Genomic DNA, 19,809 nt, shown 5'->3' with positions numbered 1-19,809 from the left:
TTTTGGAGACGCACCTGCGCGCCTGAGAGGCAACGAAGCCTGTGACGGTTGTTTGGTGTCTTTCTCTGCTACCCCAGAACTTTTCTCTACTGATGAGGGATACTATCCCGAAACACGAGCCTGTCTCGTGTCTAGAGATACTGGAAATATCAAGTACCTACTTGCACCAACCTTGGTGAAACAATCACAAACTCTTTCCCAACTCTTCAAGTCATACGCACTGCATATACCAGAGTGCAGAGGGGCGATCCGGCGGAGAGGCTAGCAGTGTGCTCCCATCGTTAATTTCTGTTATAGGGCTCCCGTGAGCCCCCAAGCTGACGAGCTTTTGGAGATGCACCTCCGTGCCTGAGAGGAAACAAAGCCTGTGACGGTTGTTTGGCAGGCCTTCTCTGCCACCCTAGAACTTTTCTCTACTGATGAGGGATACTATCCCGAAACACGAGCCTGTCTCGGGTCTAGAGATACTGGAAATATCAAGTACTTACTTGCACCAACCTTGGTGAAACAATCACAAACTCTTTCCCAACTCTTCAAGTCATACGCACTGCAAATACCAGAGTGCAGAGGGGCGATCCGGCGGAGAGGCTAGCAGTGTGCTCCCATCGTTGATTCCTGTTATAGGACTCCCATGAACCCCCAAGCTGAAGAGCTTTTGGAGACGCACCTGTGCGCCTGAGAGACAACGAAGCCTGTGACGGTTGTTTGGCGGCCTTCTCTGCCACCCCAGGACTCTTCAAGTCATACGCACTGCATATACCAGAGTGCAGAGGGGCGATCCGGCGGAGAGGCTAGCAGTGTGCTCCCATCGTTGATTCCTGTTATAGGGCTCCCGTGAGCCCCCAAGCTGAGGAGTTTTATGAGACGCACCTGCGCGCCTGAGAGGCAACGAAGCCTGTGACGGTTGTTTGGCGGCTTTCTCTGCCACCCCAGAACTTTTCTCTACTGATGAGGGATACTATCCTGAAACACAAGCTTGTCTCGTGTCTAGAGATACTGGAAATATCAAGTACCTACTTGCACCAACCTTGGTGAAACACTCACAAACTCTTTCCCAACTCTTCAAGTCATACGCACTGCAAATACCAGAGTGCAGAGGGGCGATCCGGCGGAGAGGCTAGCAGTGTGCTCCCATCGTTGATTCCTGTTATAGGGCTGCCATGATCCCCCAAGCTGACGAGCTTTTGGAGACGCACCTGTGGGCCTGAGAGACAACGAAGCCTGTGACGGTTGTTTGGCGGCCTTCTCTGCCACCCCAGGACTCTTCAATTCATACGCACTGCATATACCAGAGTGCAGAGGGGCGATCCGGCGGAGAGGCTAGCAGTGTGCTCCCATCGTTGATTCCTGTTATAGGGCTCCCGTGAGCCCCCAAGCTGACGAGCTTTTGGAGACGCACCTGTGCGCCTGAGAGACAACGAAGCCTGTGACGGTTGTTTGGCGGCCTTCTCTGCCACCCCAGAACTCTTCAAGTCATACGCACTGCATATACCAGAGTGCAGAGGGGCGATCCGGCGGAGAGGCTAGCAGTGTGCTCCCATCGTTGATTCCTGTTATAGGGCTCCCGTGAGCACCCAAGCTGACGAGCTTTTGGAGACGCACCTGCGCGCCTGAGAGGCAACGAAGACTGTGAATATTGTTTGGCGGTCCTCTCTGCCACCCCAGAACTTTTCTCTACTGATGAGGGATACTATCCCGAAACACGAGCCTGTCTCGTGTCTAGAGATACTGGAAATATCAAGTACTTACTTGCACCAACCTTGGTGAAACACTCACGAACTTTATCCCAACTCTTCAAGTCATACGCACTGCATATACCAGAGTCCCGAGGGGCGATCCGGCGGAGAGGCTAGCAGTGTGCTCCCATCGTTGATTCCTGTTATAGGGCTCCCGTGAGCCCCCAAGCTGACAAGCTTTTGGAGACGCACCTGCGCGCCTGAGAGGCAACAATGCCTGTGACGGTTGTTTGGCAGCCTTCTCTGCCACCCCAGAACTTTTCTCTACTGATGAGGGATACTATTCCGAAACACGAGCCTGTCTCGTGTCTAGATATACTGGAAATATCAAGTACTTACTTGCACCAACCTTGGTGAAACACTCACAAACTTTTTCCCAACTCTTCAAGTCATACGCACTGCATATACCAGAGTGCAGAGGGGCGATGCGGCAGAGAGGCTAGCAGTGTGCTCCTATCGTTGATTCCTGTTATAGGGCTCCCGTGAGCCCCCAAGCTGACGAGCTTGTGGAGACGCACCTGCGCTCCTGAGAGGCAACTAAGCCTGTGACGGTTGTTTGGCGGCCTTCTCTGCCACCCCAGAACTTTTCTCTACTGATGAGGGATACTATCCTAAAAAACACGAGCCTGTCTCGTGTCTAGAGATACTGGAAATATCAAGTACTTACTTGCACCAACCTTGGTGAAACACTCACAAACTTTTTCCCAACTCTTCAAGTCATACGCACTGCATATACCAGAGTACAGAGGGGCGATCCGGCGGAGAGGCTAGCAGTGTGCTCCCATAGTTGATTCCTGTTATAGGGCTCCCATGAACCCCTAAGCTGACGAGCTTTTGGAGACGCACCTGCGCGCCTGAGAGGCAACAAAGCCTGTGACGGTTGTTTGGTGTCTTTCTCTGCCACCCCAGAACTTTTCTCTACTGATGAGGGATACTATCCCGAAACACGAGCCTGTATCGTGTCTAGAGATACTGGAAATATCAAGTACCTACTTGCACCAACCTTGGTGAAACAATCACAAACTCTTTCCCAACTCTTCAAGTCATACGCACTGCATATACCAGAGTGCAGAGGGGCGATCCGGCGGAGAGGCTAGCAGTGTGCTCCCATCGTTAATTTCTGTTATAGGGCTCCCGTGAGCCCCCAAGCTGACGAGCTTTTGGAGATGCACCTCCGCGCCTGAGAGGAAACAAAGCCTGTGACGGTTGTTTGGCAGGCCTTCTCTGCCACCCCAGAACTTTTCTCTACTGATGAGGGATACTATCCTGAAACACGAGCCTGTCTCGGGACTAGAGATACTGGAAATATCAAGTACTTACTTGCACCAACCTTGGTGAAACAATCACAAACTCTTTCCCAACTCTTCAAGTCATACGCACTGCAAATACCAGAGTGCAGAGGGGCGATCCGGCGGAGAGGCTAGCAGTGTGCTCCCATCGTTGATTCCTGTTATAGGACTCCCATGAACCCCCAAGTTGAAGAGCTTTTGGAGACGCACCTGTGCGCCTGAGAGACAACGAAGCCTGTGACGGTTGTTTGGCGGCCTTCTCTGCCACCCCAGGACTCTTCAAGTCATACGCACTGAATATACCAGAGTGCAGAGGGGCGATCCGGCGGAGAGGCTAGCAGTGTGCGCCCGTCGTTGATTCCTGTTATAGGGCTCCCGTGAGCCCCCAAGCTGAGGAGTTTTATGAGACGCACCTGCGCGCCTGAGAGGCAACGAAGCCTGTGACGGTTGTTTGGCGGCTTTCTCTGCCACCCCAGAACTTTTCTCTACTGATGAGGGATACTATCCTGAAACACAAGCTTGTCTCGTGTCTAGAGATACTGGAAATATCAAGTACCTACTTGCACCAACCTTGGTGAAACACTCACAAACTCTTTCCCAACTCTTCAAGTCATACGCACTGCAAATACCAGAGTGCAGAGGGGTGATCCGGCGGAGAGGCTAGCAGTGTGCTCCCATCGTTGATTCCTGTTATAGGACTCCCATGAACCCCCAAGTTGAAGAGCTTTTGGAGACGCACCTGTGCGCCTGAGAGACAACGAAGCCTGTGACGGTTGTTTGGCGGCCTTCTCTGCCACCCCAGGACTCTTCAAGTCATACGCACTGCATATACCAGAGTGCAGAGGGGCGATCCGGCGGAGAGGCTAGCAGTGTGCTCCCATCGTTGATTCCTGTTATAGGGCTCCCGTGAGCCCCCAAGCTGAGGAGTTTTATGAGACGCACCTGCGCGCCTGAGAGGCAACGAAGCCTGTGACGGTTGTTTGGCGGCTTTCTCTGCCACCCCAGAACTTTTCTCTACTGATGAGGGATACTATCCTGAAACACAAGCTTGTCTCGTGTCTAGAGATACTGGAAATATCAAGTACCTACTTGCACCAACCTTGGTGAAACACTCACAAACTCTTTCCCAACTCTTCAAGTCATACGTACTGCAAATACCAGAGTGCAGAGGGGCGATCCGGCGGAGAGGCTAGCAGTGTGCTCCCATCGTTGATTCCTGTTATAGGGCTCCCATGATCCCCCAAGCTGACGAGCTTTTGGAGACGCACCTGTGCACCTGAGAGACAACGAAGCCTGTGACGGTTGTTTGGCGGCCTTCTCTGCCACCCCAGGACTCTTCAAGTCATACGCACTGCATATACCAGAGTGCAGAGGGGCGATCCGGCGGAGAGGCTAGCAGTGTGCTCCCATCGTTGATTCCTGTTATAGGGCTCCCGTGAGCCCGCAAGCTGACGAGCTTTTGGAGACGCACTTGCGCGCCTGAGAGGCAACGAAGACTGTGAATATTGTTTGGCGGTCCTCTCTGCCACCCCAGAACTTTTCTCTACTGATGAGGGATACTATCCCGAAACACGAGCCTGTCTCGTGTCTAGAGATACTGGAAATATCAAGTACTTACTTGCACCAACCTTGGTGAAACACTCACAAACTTTTTCCCAACTCTTCAAGTCATACGCACTGCATATACCAGAGTCCCGAGGGGCGATCCGGCGGAGAGGCTAGCAGTGTGCTCCCATCGTTGATTCCTGTTATAGGGCTACCGTGAGCCCCCAAGCTGACAAGCTTTTGGAGACTCACCTGCGCGCCTGAGAGGCAAAAAAGCCTGTGACGGTTGTTTGGCAGCCTTTTCTGCCACCCCAGAACTTTTCTCTACTGATGAGGGATACTATCCCGAAACACGAGCCTGTCTCGTGTCTAGAGATACTGGAAATATCAAGTACTTACTTGCACCAACCTTGGTGAAACACTCACAAACTTTTTCCCAACCCTTCAAGTCATACGCACTGCATATACCAGAGTGCAGAGGGGCGATGCGGCAGAGAGGCTAGCAGTGTGCTCCTATCGTTGATTCCTGTTATAGGGCTCCCGTGAGCCCCCAAGCTGACGAGCTTGTGGAGACTCACCAGCGCTCCTGAGAGGCAACGAAGCCTGTGACGGTTGTTTGGCGGCCTTCTCTGCCACCCCAGAACTTTTCTCTACTGATGAGGGATATTATCCCGAAACACGAGCCTGTCTCGTGTCTAGAGATACTGGAAATATCAAGTACTTACTTGCACCAACCTTGGTGAAACACTCACGAACTTTTTCCCAACTCTTCAAGTCATACGCACTGCATATACCAGAGTACAGAGGGGCGATTCGGCGGAGAGGCTAGCAGTGTGCTCCCATCGTTGATTCCTGTTATAGGGCTCCCGTGAGCCCCCAAGCTGACGAGGTTTTGGAGACGCACCTGCGTGGGTGAGAGGCAACGAAGACTGTGACTATTGTTTGGCGGCCTTCTCTGCCACCCCAGAACTTTTCTCTACTGATGAGGGATACTATCCCGAAACACAAGCCTGTCTCGTGTCTAGAGATACTGGAAATATCAAGTACTTACTTGCACCAACCTTGGTGAAACACTCACAAACTTTTCCCAACTTTTCAAGTCATACGCACTGCATATACCAGAGTGCAGAGGGGCGATCCGGCGGAGCGGCTAGCAGTGTGCTCACATTGTTGATTCCTGTTATAGGGCTCCCGTGAGTCCCCAAGCTGACAAGCTTTTGGAGACGCACCTGCGCGCCTGAGAGGCAACGAAGCCTGTGACGGTTGTTTGGCGGCCTCCTCTGCCACCCCAGAACTTTTCTCTACTGATGAGGGATACTATCCCGAAACACGAGCCTGTCTCGTGTCTAGAGGTACTGGAAATATCAAGTACTTACTTGCACCAACCTTGGTGAAACACTCACAAACTTTTTCCCAACTCTTCAAGTCATACGCACTGCATATACCAGAGTGCAGAGGGGCGATCCGGCGGAGAAGCTAGCAGTGTGCTCCCATCGTTGATTCTTGAGGGTGAAGTGTGCTGTGTTTAGCAGCTTCCTTTTGCTTTAATTTTTGTGAGCATTGCCCGTCTGGTCAAACTGAGCTTTTATAGGACAAGGATTCTGGCAACCATCCCCAGTCTTAAACTCTATTAGAATTAGGGGGTGTGATCCTTGATCGGTCTTTTGTGACTGCATGACCTACAGAATTTTTTAGTATTGAATACGGCTGGGTTCTATCACTGTTCGGAGTCTGACGAAAATGTGGCTGAGTAACTGGTAACGTAGCTAGCATGGTAGGATAGCCTGGTTTATAATATGGGTAGATTTCAATACCCCATGACCGGAAGTTGTCTTTGCTGGCTAAGAGGGCTTAAGCCCAGATGGAAGATTTAAACGTTGCCAATATTACTTCTGAGGGTTGTAGCCCTCTTGGAGGGAGAAATTCGATGTACTCGATGTCTTTAGATGCCAGTGTATCAAACCCCGGTGCTCCTTTTAATAATTTATTGATGTTAGTTATTTTAAGGACATTGTGCTGTCCTTTTGATTTGTATTCAGGTACGAAAATAAGTTTGGTGTTCTTAGGGGCACAGGCGGCTCCCTGTTGGTGAGTACCCTAGTTGAATAAATCCTAGTTTTCTGTTGGTGAGCCAGAGGCTGTTCCTATTTTATGCAGACAATTTTCTCGAGCTTCTAGCTGACTAGGCGGGGGTTCTCCAAATGACCTTGATGCATTCTTGATGGTTAATTTTAGGTAGTTGTCCCAGCAATGGATCGAAGAGTCTGAGGTCGAAGGTGAGTCAAAAATTGAATCAGAGTGGTCAATTCAGTTGTAAAATTTGTTTTCCTTACTTGTAGTTGACCGATTGCTTTTTCGTGCCAATTAAAGTTATTTTTTTGTTTTTCAATGACTGCCGTGTCGTGGGGGTTTAATGAAGGTCTTCTTAAGCAAGAAGGGGAAGCATGATGAACCTGGTGGTGTACAGGAGTACGCTGTTGAGCATTTAATGTTGGGTTCACAGCAGTAGTTTGCTGTTCGTAATTCCACTGTATTGAAAGCATTTACAAACCTGTAACAAAGTCATTTTAATTCAGCTTGCTTGTATTGTTCAACCTCCCTTGAAAAGTACCATTTGCGCTTACCTCTACCAGGCTTGCTTTGTTCTAGAAAATAAATATAACTAAATAATATTTGTATACAAACAAATGTGTCTGAGTTCCGACTTTGAGTGTGTGACATCATTTGCTGTCTGAGTGTGTAAAACAAATGCTTAACACAACCCTCTAACACAGACTTACTGATCACCCACACTACTACAGATAGAGTGTAAGGTGCTATCAACTTTTACCTCTACCTACCTTTGGGGTTCTACTGGACTCTGTGCACACTTTGACTCATTTTGGTATAGTATGTACAGAGCCAGATTCCTACATTGGTGGATCAGCGGTGGGATATACAACTTCGCATTCATTGGACTGACTTGGTCAACAGTGATCACACAACAAAACTCTTAAATTGTCTTTAGAATTGTAATTTTTGACAAATTTTTCCAAATTCCTGAAAGTCTTGTTAGTGTCATGGTTAAGTCCCTTATGAATTCTAGAAAAATAAAAGCTCACTTTAGTTAGGGGTTAGAAGTTTTTTTTTTACAATGTCTCATAATAAAAACCCAACTGTTAGTGAAGATAACAATGACATAGAGAATCAGGTTGAGGAGCATGTCTCATAATAAGAGCCCAGCTGTTAGTAAAGATAACAATGACATAGAGAACCAGGTTGAGGAGCTCGTCCTCAACCCTTATCTCCACTTAGAATTTAGGGAGTTAAAGATGTAATCCAAATTTAAAAATATTACAATGGAGTCCAATCCCTCCAAACAAAAGCTCCAGGAGCTGATTGCAGGGTATGCTTATAACCATCCCTCTGAGAATGGTGAAGCCCACTCAGAGGTAGAACAGGATGCAGGGGATGAAGATAACTTCCAACCCCTCACTTCCTAGGGAGGAAAGAGCCCCAGGGCCCTGACTCCAAGAATACACCTCTCATCACCTAGGGTCAGATACTTCTGAGGACATTGAGGACAGCCTCAATGTAGAGACCAACCTTTTAGTAAGGTTGGCTAAAAGACTAGACCTAGAGATTAGACTCCTGGCTCTAGAAAAGGAAAGAGCAGAGATGGGCCCAGCACCCATCAATAGTGGCAGCAACTTAATAAATAGGGTCAGAGAGTGCTCTTACTATCCCGAAATCCCCAAAGGAATTTTCCCTAAATTTGAGGATGTTGATGATATCACTAAGTGGTTCACAGCACTGATGAAACATTGCATCAGTATCTGATAGACCTAGGTCCAATTTCTTTCCAAGAATAGGGAAAGAAGGCGGACCACTGTGTCAAGACAAGGGTGACCAGGACGACCACTGGGAGTGACCAAAAGAAAGGGGTTACAAAACCTCCCCAGAGGAAAGACAGTGAGCATCCTAAAGATAAAAGTAAGGAGTCTCAGGTAGCCGCCCAAAAACCTGTCCAGGCGGGTGTGCCCAACGACACCTCACCAACTAAACCTGGGTACCAAGGTAAGAGTTGGGATCCCAACAAGGTATGGTGTCACAGCTGTCAAAATACAGGACACCCCACCAAGAACCCTAATTGTCCTAAAAACCAAGCCCATAGTGTAGCTCCAGGGTTGCCAGTGTAGCTTTGAAGGGTGGATCCTCAGATGAGGAAGTCCTCCTAGCCTTCAACCTGAAGAAAGGCCCCAAAGGTGAGTTGGAGATTCCATTGGAGAGTAGACACTTCCACCACCTACTGGTGAATGGAATCCCAGCCATGGCACTGAGAGATACCTGTGCCAGTCACACTGTGGTGCAAGACAGGTTGGTACTCTCAAACCAGTATGTTCCAGTGGAAACAAAAAGAGTAAGGGCTATACCAGGGGTGGCCAGTTTTTGGCCCATGGCTGCAGTCCCCCTAGAAATAGCTGAGTCCCTTAGTTGGAGAAAGGTGGTAGGTAATAAAGACCTGCCCTTTGATTGCCCTTGGGAATGACTACCCAGAGGTTGGTCTGAGCCAAAGAGAGGTACTGGTCTAGGGCCAGACATCATCCAAGAAACCGGGGGGGCTGAACTTGCAGTTAGTACAGATATGCCCCACAAGAAAAAGAAGAGAGTGTAGGAAAGATGGATAACTGCCAGCCACAGTTCCCATGGGCCAGGGATATTCTATCCAAGTAAGGGAAAACTCCACAATTGGCACTGGTGAAGTCCTCCCTAGCCAAGAAAAAGACCTGACTAGTCAGGCAAATGTCCAGCCTGAGTTGATGGCTCCTCAGCTGACAGAACAGAGGGTGGAGGAAGGGTGTTCACTGCAAAGTGTGGTAGCCCCCTAAGCTAAAACAGCAGACAGTCCACCAGAACCCATAGAAGCCTGTAAGGCAGCCACTTCCTCTACCAGTGAAGAGCTAACGGTGTAGTTCGGAGCATTGAAAGCTGTCAGTAGCCTCTGCTGGGTGTTAGCCTTCATTCCAGCACTATCATTGGCATGGTGGCCTAGCCCCCTGCCAAATAGCAAGTTAGCCCGCCTGACCCTTTTTGTCATGTTGGGGTTACTGAAGCTGTGGGTAAGCTGAGTTTTTCCCTAGCCATGTTAGAATTTGCAGAGTTAGGCACCTCTGAACCCAAACTAAAAAGATGTGGTAAAGACACTAAAGAGCTAAGAATGGAGCATTGGGAATTAGGTTCTGAAACTGTTGAGGTAGGCCAGCTCCCCAAAGGGACTGACCGGGACAGAAGGATGTAAGGCAGAGTAGGCCTCTACCTTTCAAACCACTTCCTATACCCTTGCTCACCTGAAAGACTAGGAAAACTCTCCTAGGTTTGGTTGAGTCTCCTGGCCTTTGTGCTGGGGGAGGCTTGTGTAGGATGCTGGGTTTCTGTTGCAGGAACCCCCCCCCGACTTTGTGCCAGACTACTGATGCACTTTGGCTTGATGTGCCCTAGGTCCCTGCCAATCAGGTTCACAGGGCCTGCGTTCTTTCCCAAAACTGTACCTTGTACTCCCAATTTGCACCGCTCTGGCCAAATGTCAGTCATGTAAAAGGTACCATGGGTATCAATGGCTCTGTGGCCAGGGTAGGCCTCTAAGAGCTGCAGCACGTACTGTGCCAAAGCTGCAAGACATGTTTCTGGATGGACCTCTGGGGTGGAGGCCTTCACGCCCTGAGCCCAGAAACAAAGCCTTTCCTGGGCAGAGGTGGCCACACCTCCCCAGGCCAGATAGAGGCATCTGTGGCAGGGAAGCTTCAAAGGCCTAGCAGCCTTTGTAATAAAACCCCTAGCCTCTGCTGCTATCAGAAGCTGACTCCTTTCCAGTCTCCCCTCCTTTTTATTGGGAAGACAGGCAGGAGAAATTAGCCAGCCCAAAAGGTGTGCCCACCTCTGCCAACCCCACCCCTCAGGTGGGAGAGGCGAGGTGAAACCCAATCTTCAGTGCCCGCCATCATGCAGATGGCAGGCACTCCCCAATCAGTATTAGGGATTGTGCCCACTCCCCGACATGTGGTGAGCACACCAAGGGTGCAGTCGCCCTAAGGCCAGTGGCCCACGAGATCCCTAAAACGCCCCCTTGATACAGTATTTAGGGGCAGCCCTAAACCAAGCAGATAGATTCTCACAACCTAAGAAGAAAAAGGGTGAAAGAAGACACCCAGCAAAGGAGACTACAGAGAAGAACGGACTTGGCCCCAGCCCTACAGTCCCGTCTGCAGTTTCCTGAGATCCTGTGCCAAAAGTTGCCTTGTCCTGCAGGCAGCGACCTTCAGAACCCCAGGGAGGACTGACTGCCTCCAACAAAGACCGGAACTCCTGTGAACAATAGCCTTGTTCGAAAGAATCTCCAAAGCAAGACTCGGAAACTGCTAAGGACAAAGAAACCTGATGCCTGGAACCACCTCTGCACACATCGCCTATGGCCCGAGTTCGAGTGGCCCACCAGTCCCAGCAAGGTCCCCCAGTGCTCCAGAGTCTGAGTCCACAGTGTGATGACAACTCAAGACTCCCCAACGTCGCCTGCAGCCTCTGCGCAGAGACACTCCCAACCGCGAGCGGACCGGTAAGGTGACGTCCAACCTCAAAAAACACCCCTACATCCAGCTGCCCGGCGCCCTGCAGAAGAGAACCTGAGGTGCACCTACATACCTAGCCATCCAACTTGCCTGAAAAGCTGTTGGTTCCTCCCAGAAGTCTTGCTATACCGAGCCTGAAGCCAAAATCCAAAACCGGCAACTCCTATTGAAATCAACTGGACACCCAATGCCAAAACAACACCCTGCACCCAGCCTCCCCAGCACTGCTGCAGGTATACTTTGGGGGCTAACTCCGATCCCCTTTGCCCTGATCCTAACACCTGGAGCTTTGCTCCCACAACCTTGTGGCCTGCTCATACGCAGCCACCAACTGAAGGCCCCCTTTACCTCATTGGATATTATTAGCCCTGAGCACTCTGCACCCAACCACCCTAGTGCTGCTGAGAGTGCTTTGATAGTACATCCTTGCTCCTGGGGGAACCCTGGTTCTAACCCCAGAATACCAACTCCCACAAATAACTACATACCTGTAACCCGATAACTCAATTTTCTTCCATAGGATTGCATTGACTACTTTTTCCAGAAAATTGTTCTAAGTGTGTAGTTGGGACCTGCGGGGCATAACCTGCAGTTAGTACACATAAGCCACAAAAGAAAAAGAAGAGACAGTGTAGGAAAGGTGGACAACTGTCAGCCACAGTTCCAGTGGGCCAGGGAGATTCTATCCCGGTAAGAGAGAACTCATAAATTTGCCCTGGTGAAGTCCTCCCTAGCCAACAAAAATTCCTGACTAGTCAGGCAACTGTCTTGCCTGAGTTGATGGCTCCTCAGCTGACAGAACAGAGGGTGGAAGAAGCGTTTTAACTACAAAGCGTTGTGCCCCCCCTACCCAAAAACAGCAGACAGGCCACCATAACCCAAAGAAGCCTGTAAGGTAGTCCCTTCATCTACCAGTCAAGAGCTAAAGGTGTGGTTCTGGGCAGTGACTGCTGTCTGTAGCCTCTGCTGGGTGTTAGCCTTCATGGTAGCACTATCCTTGGCATGGTGGCCTAGCTGCCAAATAGCAAATTAGACCCCTGACTCTATTGGTCATGGTGGGGCTACTCATAACCTTTGTGGGTAAGCTGGGTTTGCCCTGGCTAACTTAAAATTAGCAGAGGAAAGGCGCCTCTGAACTCAAACTAAAAATATGTAGTACAGACAATAAAGAGCTAGGAAAGGAGCATTGGGAATTAGGTCCTGAAACTGTTGAGGTAGGCCAGCTCCCCAAAGGGACTTACCCGGACAGAAGGATGAAAGGCAGAGTAGGCCCTGCAACTTTCAAACCACTTCCTCTACTCTTCCTCGCCTGAAAGACTAGGAAGACTCTCCTAGGTTTGGCTGAGTCACCTGGCCTTTGGGCTGGGGGGTCTTCTGTAGGAAGCTGGGTTTCTATTGCAGCAACTCCCCCACTTTTTGGCAGACTACTGATGCACTTTGACTTGATGTGCCCTGGGCCCCTGCCAGTCAGGTTCCCAGGGCCTGTGTTCTTTCCCAAAACTGTACCTTGTAACCCTAATTGGCACCTCTCTGGCCACATGTCAGTCCCTTGTAAAAGGTACCATGGGTACCAAGGGCGGTGTGGCCAAGGAAGGCCTCTAAGAGCTGCAGCACGTGTTGTGCCACCCTTAAATGCCCTGTACCTTTACAAACACACAAACATGCTGCCATTGCAGGCTGTGTGTTTTGGTGCAGAACAAAGTAAAGAGTCGACATGGCACACATCCCTATAGGTCAGCCACCCCTCTAGCAGGGTGCACTATACCAGTGGTGAGTGTACAGGTGCATTAGCCCTGTACCCCTACAGTGTCTGAACTAATTCTGAGACATTGTAAGGGCAGTAATACCATTAAGAGTATATGGTGGTGGGAGTTTGTCATTGCAAACTCCACAGCACATTAATGGTTTTACTGAAAACTGGGAAGTTTGGTATCAAACCTTTCAGCCCATTAAACCCACACTGCGGCCAGTGCACCCAGAGGGCATCTTAGAAATGCCCCCTGAAAAACGACCAGCCTCTGGTGGATTCCCTGACTGGTACACACCATCCTGCCACCATGAGACATGTTACTGGATGGACCCCTGGGGCAGAAGCCTTTCCTGGGCAGAAGTGGTCACACCTCCCCAGGCCAGGAAGAGCCATCTGTGGCAGGGGAGCGTCAAAGACCGTGCCGCCTTTGTAATAAAACCCCCAGCCTCTCCTGCTATCAGGAGCAGGCCCCCTTCCTATCTACCCTCCTTTTCAGCGAGAAGACTGTCAGGAAAAATTAGCCAACCTAGAAGGTGTGTCCAACTCTGCCAACCCCACCCCTCAGGTAGGGGAGGCAAGGTGAAACCCACTCTTCAGTGTCCACCATCAGGCACTCTCCAATCAGGATTAGGGATTGCGCCCACTTCCCCACGATGGGGTGAGCAAACCAAGAGTGTAGTCGCCCTAAGGTCAGTAGCCCATTGGCTACTGACTTCGAGATCCCTAAAACACCCCCTAAATACAGTATTTAGGGGGCAGCTCTGAACCAAGAAGACAGATTCCCACAACATAAGAAGAAGAAGGATGAAAGAAGATGACCAGCAGAGAAGACTGCGGAAAAGAAGTGTCTTGGCGCCAGACCTACTGGCCCATCTGCAGATTCCAGAGATTCTGTGCCAAAAGTCACCTTGTCCTGCAGCCAGCAATGTCCAGAACCCCTAAGAAGACTGACTGCCTTCAACAAAGACCGGATCTCCAGTGAACAGCAGCTCTGTTCAAAACAATCCCCAAAGCAAGACTCCGAGCCTGCTGAGGACAAAGAAACCAGACGCCTGGACCCACCACTGCACCCATGCAGTTTGAGTGGCCCACCAGTCCCAGCGAGGTCCCCCAGCACTCCAGAGTCCGATTCCACCATGTGTTGACCCATCCAGGACTCCCCCAATTCTCCTGCAACCTCTGCATGGAGACCCCCAACCACGAGTGGACCGGTAAGGTGAAATCTGACCTCTAAGGACACCCCTGCACCCAGATTCCCTGTACCCTGGAGAAGCCACAAGGTGCACCCAAATCCCTGAGCCCTCCAACTTACCTGACCAGCTGTTTGTTTCTCTCGGAAGGCTTCCTGAACCGAGCCTGCAGTCAAAGTCCCAAACCGGCAACTCCCATTGAAATCAACAGGGCATTCGACTCCCAAACAGTACCCTGCACCCAGCTGCCCCTGCGGGTGTACTTTGTGTGCTAACTCCGAACCCCCTTTGCCCTGAGCCTAACACCAGGTGCTTTGCTTCCACGACCTTGTGGCCTGCTTGTGAGCAGCCCCACCCGAAGGCCCCCTTTCCCCGCTGCATAATATTGCCCCTCAGCACTCTGCACCTGGTGCCCTAGTGCCGCTGAGGGTGCTTTGAGAGTGCATCCTTGACCCTGGGGGAACCCTGGTTCTAACACCAGAATAACAACTCCCACAAATAACTACTTACCTGTAAACCGATAACTCAATTTCCTTCCATAGGATTGCATTGACTGCTTTTCATGAAAATTGTCCAAGTGTGGTGTTAATTCAAATAACTAAAAACTGCTTTACTTACCTTTTCTCTAGGAAATGTCCCAGTATGATACCTAGGCATGTTGCACTGAGTAGAAAAAGTAATCTATAAAGTAGAATGGGGCTCAGGAGGTTGTTTTTTCTTTGGCTATTTGATTGTGGATTTATCTGCTTTCTGTCAACAACATGGTGCAGACGTTGTTTAACTCCTTGGAGCACTGCCACAGATGAAATAGATATCATTCTTTCCTAATACGTAGTAGCACCACCGTGCGAAATCTACATACTCCTACTGCCTTTTCTTGTCAGTGTAATCTATAAAGTAATCAGAAGTAACCTAACAGTAATTTTGGTATGGTATACAATTGGTGGATCAGCGGTGGGATATACAACTTTGCATTCGTTGGACTGACTTGGTCAACAGGTGATAGCACAACAGAACTCTTAATTTGTCTTTAGAATTCAGATGAGGAAGTTCTCTTAGCCTTCAGCTGGAAGATGGGCCTAAAAGGTGAGTTGGAGATTCCAGTGGAGTGTAGACACTTCCACCACCTACTGGCGAATGGAATCTCAGCCACTGCCCTGAGAGATACCTGCGCCAGTCACACTGTGGTGCATGACAGGTTGGTACTCTCAAACCAGTATGGCCCAGGGGAAACAGAAAGAGTAAGGGCTATCATGGGGAGGTCACTGTTAGGCCTGAAGCAGTAGTGCCCCTAGAAATAGTTTGATCTCTTAGTTGGAGAAAGGTGGGAGTCAATAAAGCCCTCCTGCCTGATTGTCTCCTTGGAAATGACCACCCAGGGGTCGGTCTGAGCCAAAGAGAGCTAATGTTCCAGTGCCAGACCTCATCCAATGAACCTGGGGGGGGCTGAACCTGTGGTTATTGCAGATAAGCCCCAAAAGAAAAAGAAGAGACACTGTAGGAAAGGTGGACAACTGTCAGCCACAGTGGGGGTCGGAGCTTGCCGGAGTCCGTAATGGCCGCTTGAGCCTGCTGCTCCGCCGTGCCTGTATAAAGATCCTAAATTATCCTACTCCTGAGCGTGCATATCGACCCCCTCACCCCTTCCCCGGAGACCACTCGCCATCGGGGAACCCGCGGTGCCCTTTCCGGCGGAGACGCAGCTCCGTTGGTGGCGTCCCAGGAGCTCCGCGGGGAGACGAGAGGGAAGGCCTGAATCCCCGGCCCACAGCAGATGCCCAGCCCGGGCAACGTAACGCGACGTGCGGCAGGAGTCACCCGGAAGTCCCGGTCCGGTGGATTGGGGAGCCCTCGGACGTTTGGCGAAGAGCACTAGCTGGCAGATTACAGCGGACACCCTCAGTGATGAGATCGGAGCCTGGTGGGGGTGCGCACTGGCCCCCGTAACTTAGCTGCGGTGCACCACGAGCCACTGAAGAAGACTGAGTGGCGGCCCCCCGGAGGCGGACGTGACACACAGGGCACCCTGCTCGGTGGTCCCTGATCCCTCAGGTCAGCAGCAGACAGCTGGGGGAGGCGGTGACGGACTCCCCGTGGCCCGACCTTCGACAGATGGCGGCAGATCCCTGTGGAGAATGTTACAGTTCAGGAGGTGAGTGGGAGCCGGCGAGGGGACACAGAGTGTGGCGACCATAACTGCGAACCCGCTCTAGTTGCTGGAACACTAGCGGAGACCCAGAGGAGCAGAACATTGCAGCGCTTACCGCTCCGACACAGTGAGGTGGGCCAGGGCAGAGCGTGATTCCTACCTTTGCAACAGGGACGTGCTGCGTCAGCCTGCCGGTGACCGTGGAGTGCGGCTACCACACCCCATGCTGGAGCATAACGAAGGTGACTAGAACTGCTGGGAGTGCACCTGGCTACTCTCTGGGAGGGGTGTTATATGAAAAGCCTGGTGATTCTTGCGGCAAAGTGGACCTGGTGCGTGGCACCCCCCCCACTACAACGAGTACACGAGGACCGCACTGGGAGTATACAACAGTGCGCGAGCAGGCCCCACCTGGACTGATCATAGGGGGCGCGCGCTATGGGTCTGCGTCTCTGCTCCGGGAAGGGACTATCCGCGACAGTCTGAGATCCAGTTCTGGTACTGAGCTACTACACGGCGCGACGGCGAAGTCTGGCAAGCCTGAGTCTGTTGGTGGTTTCTACTGGCTGGCTAGTGATCACGACTCTTTGTCTCTACACGTGTCCCGCTTCTGATGAAGCCCGAGAAAATGGTTAAAGGAGACAAAACCCAAAGCAAGCTTCCTTTCTCGCAAAGGCGCTCGCACAGCAGGGAGCCACATCTATGGACCAAGCATCCGCGTTCCTGGTAGACGAGCCGTGGGCTGTATCGGACATCAAGACTCTCCTAATGTCAATGGAGAAGGGGATACAGACGAGCATCTCTTCGCTGGGCTCCAAGATCGACGCCCTAACCTATAGGATGGACCGCATGGCAGAACGAATAGATAAGCATGCGGAAAGATTAGACATGTCAGAGCGCAGGCTCACGGAAGTTGAGGAGGCCCAGATGGAACTTGACACGGGCCACAAAAAACTGGACAAGCTCATGCAAATACTCCAGGATAAGACGGAGGACTTGGAGGCCCGTTCCCGGCGCTGTAACCTCAGAATCACTGGACTGCCGGAGACCACCTCAACGGGCCCCATGGAAGCGTTTGTAGAGAAACTCCTCACGACTCTCCTGGGCAAAGGTGCATTTTCAGCGATGTTCGTGGTGGAAAGAGCGCACCGTTCATTGGGACCGAGACCACGACTGGGGGCTCCTCCCCGCCCCATCATAGCAAAGTTGCTTAATTATCGTGACAGAGACACTGCTCTACGGCTGGCCAGATACAAACCTTCTCTCCAATACGAGGGATCGTCCATTTCCTTGTATCCGGACTTCACCGCCAGGGTACAGGAGGCACGCAAGCCCTTTATCCCGTACAAGAAGCAGCTGAAATACCTTGGCTTGGATTATGTGATGTTGTATCCGGCGAAAGTCAGGGTCAATCGACAGGGTCATTCGCACATATTCACAGATACCGCCGCACTTCAAAGTGCAATGAAAAGCTGGGCCAGGGAGCGATCTAATAATACGAATCGCTCGAATGATGAGGGAGAAGATAGCAGTCGGCTGGACGAGCAGGAGTGACAGAACTACTGACAGGGCGGTAGGACTTGCTTGAGACGCCCTGCCACACAAGTTGGTGTTGTATTGCATGTATGTTTTTGCAGTGTGGGAAGGGGGGCTGACATTGCTGAGACTTGTGAGGCGCTCGGGGGCTCCTGCGCTTGGTATATGCGCTGTATATGTTGAGGAGTCAGGATTTGTTCTCTGGGTTGCGGGGAGGTGGGGGGGTTGATACATGATGTTGCTAGGTAATTGTTTTACTATTGCGCTAATTTGGTGCTGGTTTGCAAGGCGCGGCGGCGGGGGAGCCGTCCCAGAAGTACATTGTGCATGGATATCATACTGTGGATGCTAGGTGACCTTGGCCCCGGCGCGCAACGCACCATAGGGTTCTCTTTATTACGGTTGGGTCAGGAAGAGGAAGGTGAGGGGGGAGGGGGGCGGGAAGGAGGTCGGCCAGGCCAGGTTGTGGGAGGTCTGCTGTGGAAGGGGTTGCCTCTCGAAGTTCTTTTGCTCTCTGTTTGCGGGGGGAATTTGGATGCCTACCACACGCACGGCCATTGCCTGAAACACATCTTGTCTTGCCTCGAACACGCTGTATCTTATGTAGGGATGTCTGCAAATAGCATAACGGGTAGTCATGATCCAGCACCCACGCTGCGAGTCCTCACATGGAACGTTAGAGGCCTAAACGACCATCATAAACTTAGGAGAGTACTAAGCTATCTTCAGCGCCACAGGGTGGATCTGACCCTCATGCAGGAGACTCACTTGCCGACAGCTAGCAGAATGCTCCTTTCGGGGGGATTGACGGGTAACTACGTCGCAGCTGGCTTTACGGCACACGCTAGGGGAGTTCTGACCTGGGTTTACCCAAGAACCACGCTAACTCAGACCCTATTGAAGGCTGATTCGGAGGGGAGGTATGTCATTTCCAGGTGCAGCACAAAGGGGTTTGATTTTGTGGTAGTTAATGTATGTTGCCCCAATTTTGACTCCCCGGACTTTTATAACACATTGGCATCCGTAGTCCGCATGCACGCGTCATCGCGAATGCTCTGGGGAGGTGACTTTAACCTGGTACTTGACCCGGCGCTGGATCGATCAGCGGGCCCCCCGCGTAAGACGTCGGCAGCTGCTCAGGCGCTCAGCAGGGAGCTCCTTACGCTTGATCTAGAGGATGTGTGGCGCTGTAGACACACTGAGAGGGGTGGGTACACACACTACTCCGCATTTCATGATACACACACTAGGATTGACTACTGGATGGCGACGCCGGAGATAATGGGTGGTATCACCCACTCCAATATGGCGGCCAAAAAACGAATAGTTTTTAGACCTTGTTTATTGGAAATAAAAAGAAAATGTCCTGTCCTTTTTTTTTACCAATTCGATACTCGAGCAACTAACAATACGGGAACTCGTGTATTTTATAGAGGATTTGTTGGGATGTAACCAATAAATATTGCACTATGATACTATAATTTTAAATTTCCAAACAACATACATTTTCCACACTTTTATGACGTTGTAACGGTATACTAAGTACTTCCAAGATGGAGTCTGTGTACAAATATCATCGATACGAACATCCTCGGAAATCATCTAACTACTTCCGGCACACGGCACTCAGATTCCGGGGGAATAGCATATATAAACAAATGAGTAACTCTCCACGGTCTTCCATGTCACCCTCTCCCCCCTTCTTTGGTGGTTAACCGTTTAGAGTTGAGAAGTGAAAAAACCAAAAAAAACTGAAAAAATAGGGTGAAAACTGTGTGTCTTGTCATACACCCAACAATATTTGTTTATCAGTCTTTCCCGTTATTATCATATATATTTTTTTTTGGTGATTACCTGGTGACTGTATATTTGCCTACGTTTGAGTAACAAGTGTTGTACATAAAACCTATACAAAATGTATATAGATTTTCTTTGATGTATTATGAAATGATGAAGGTACAAATACTTTGAAATGCAGGAAACTGATGGGAGTATTTGTTTTTTATTGTTTT

Source organism: Lissotriton helveticus, chromosome 10 (genome assembly GCF_964261635.1).
Source record: "Lissotriton helveticus chromosome 10, aLisHel1.1, whole genome shotgun sequence".
NCBI lineage: Eukaryota > Metazoa > Chordata > Amphibia > Caudata > Salamandridae > Lissotriton > Lissotriton helveticus.
The sequence above is the reverse complement of the archived record's forward strand: the minus strand, read 5'-3'. Positions refer to the sequence as shown.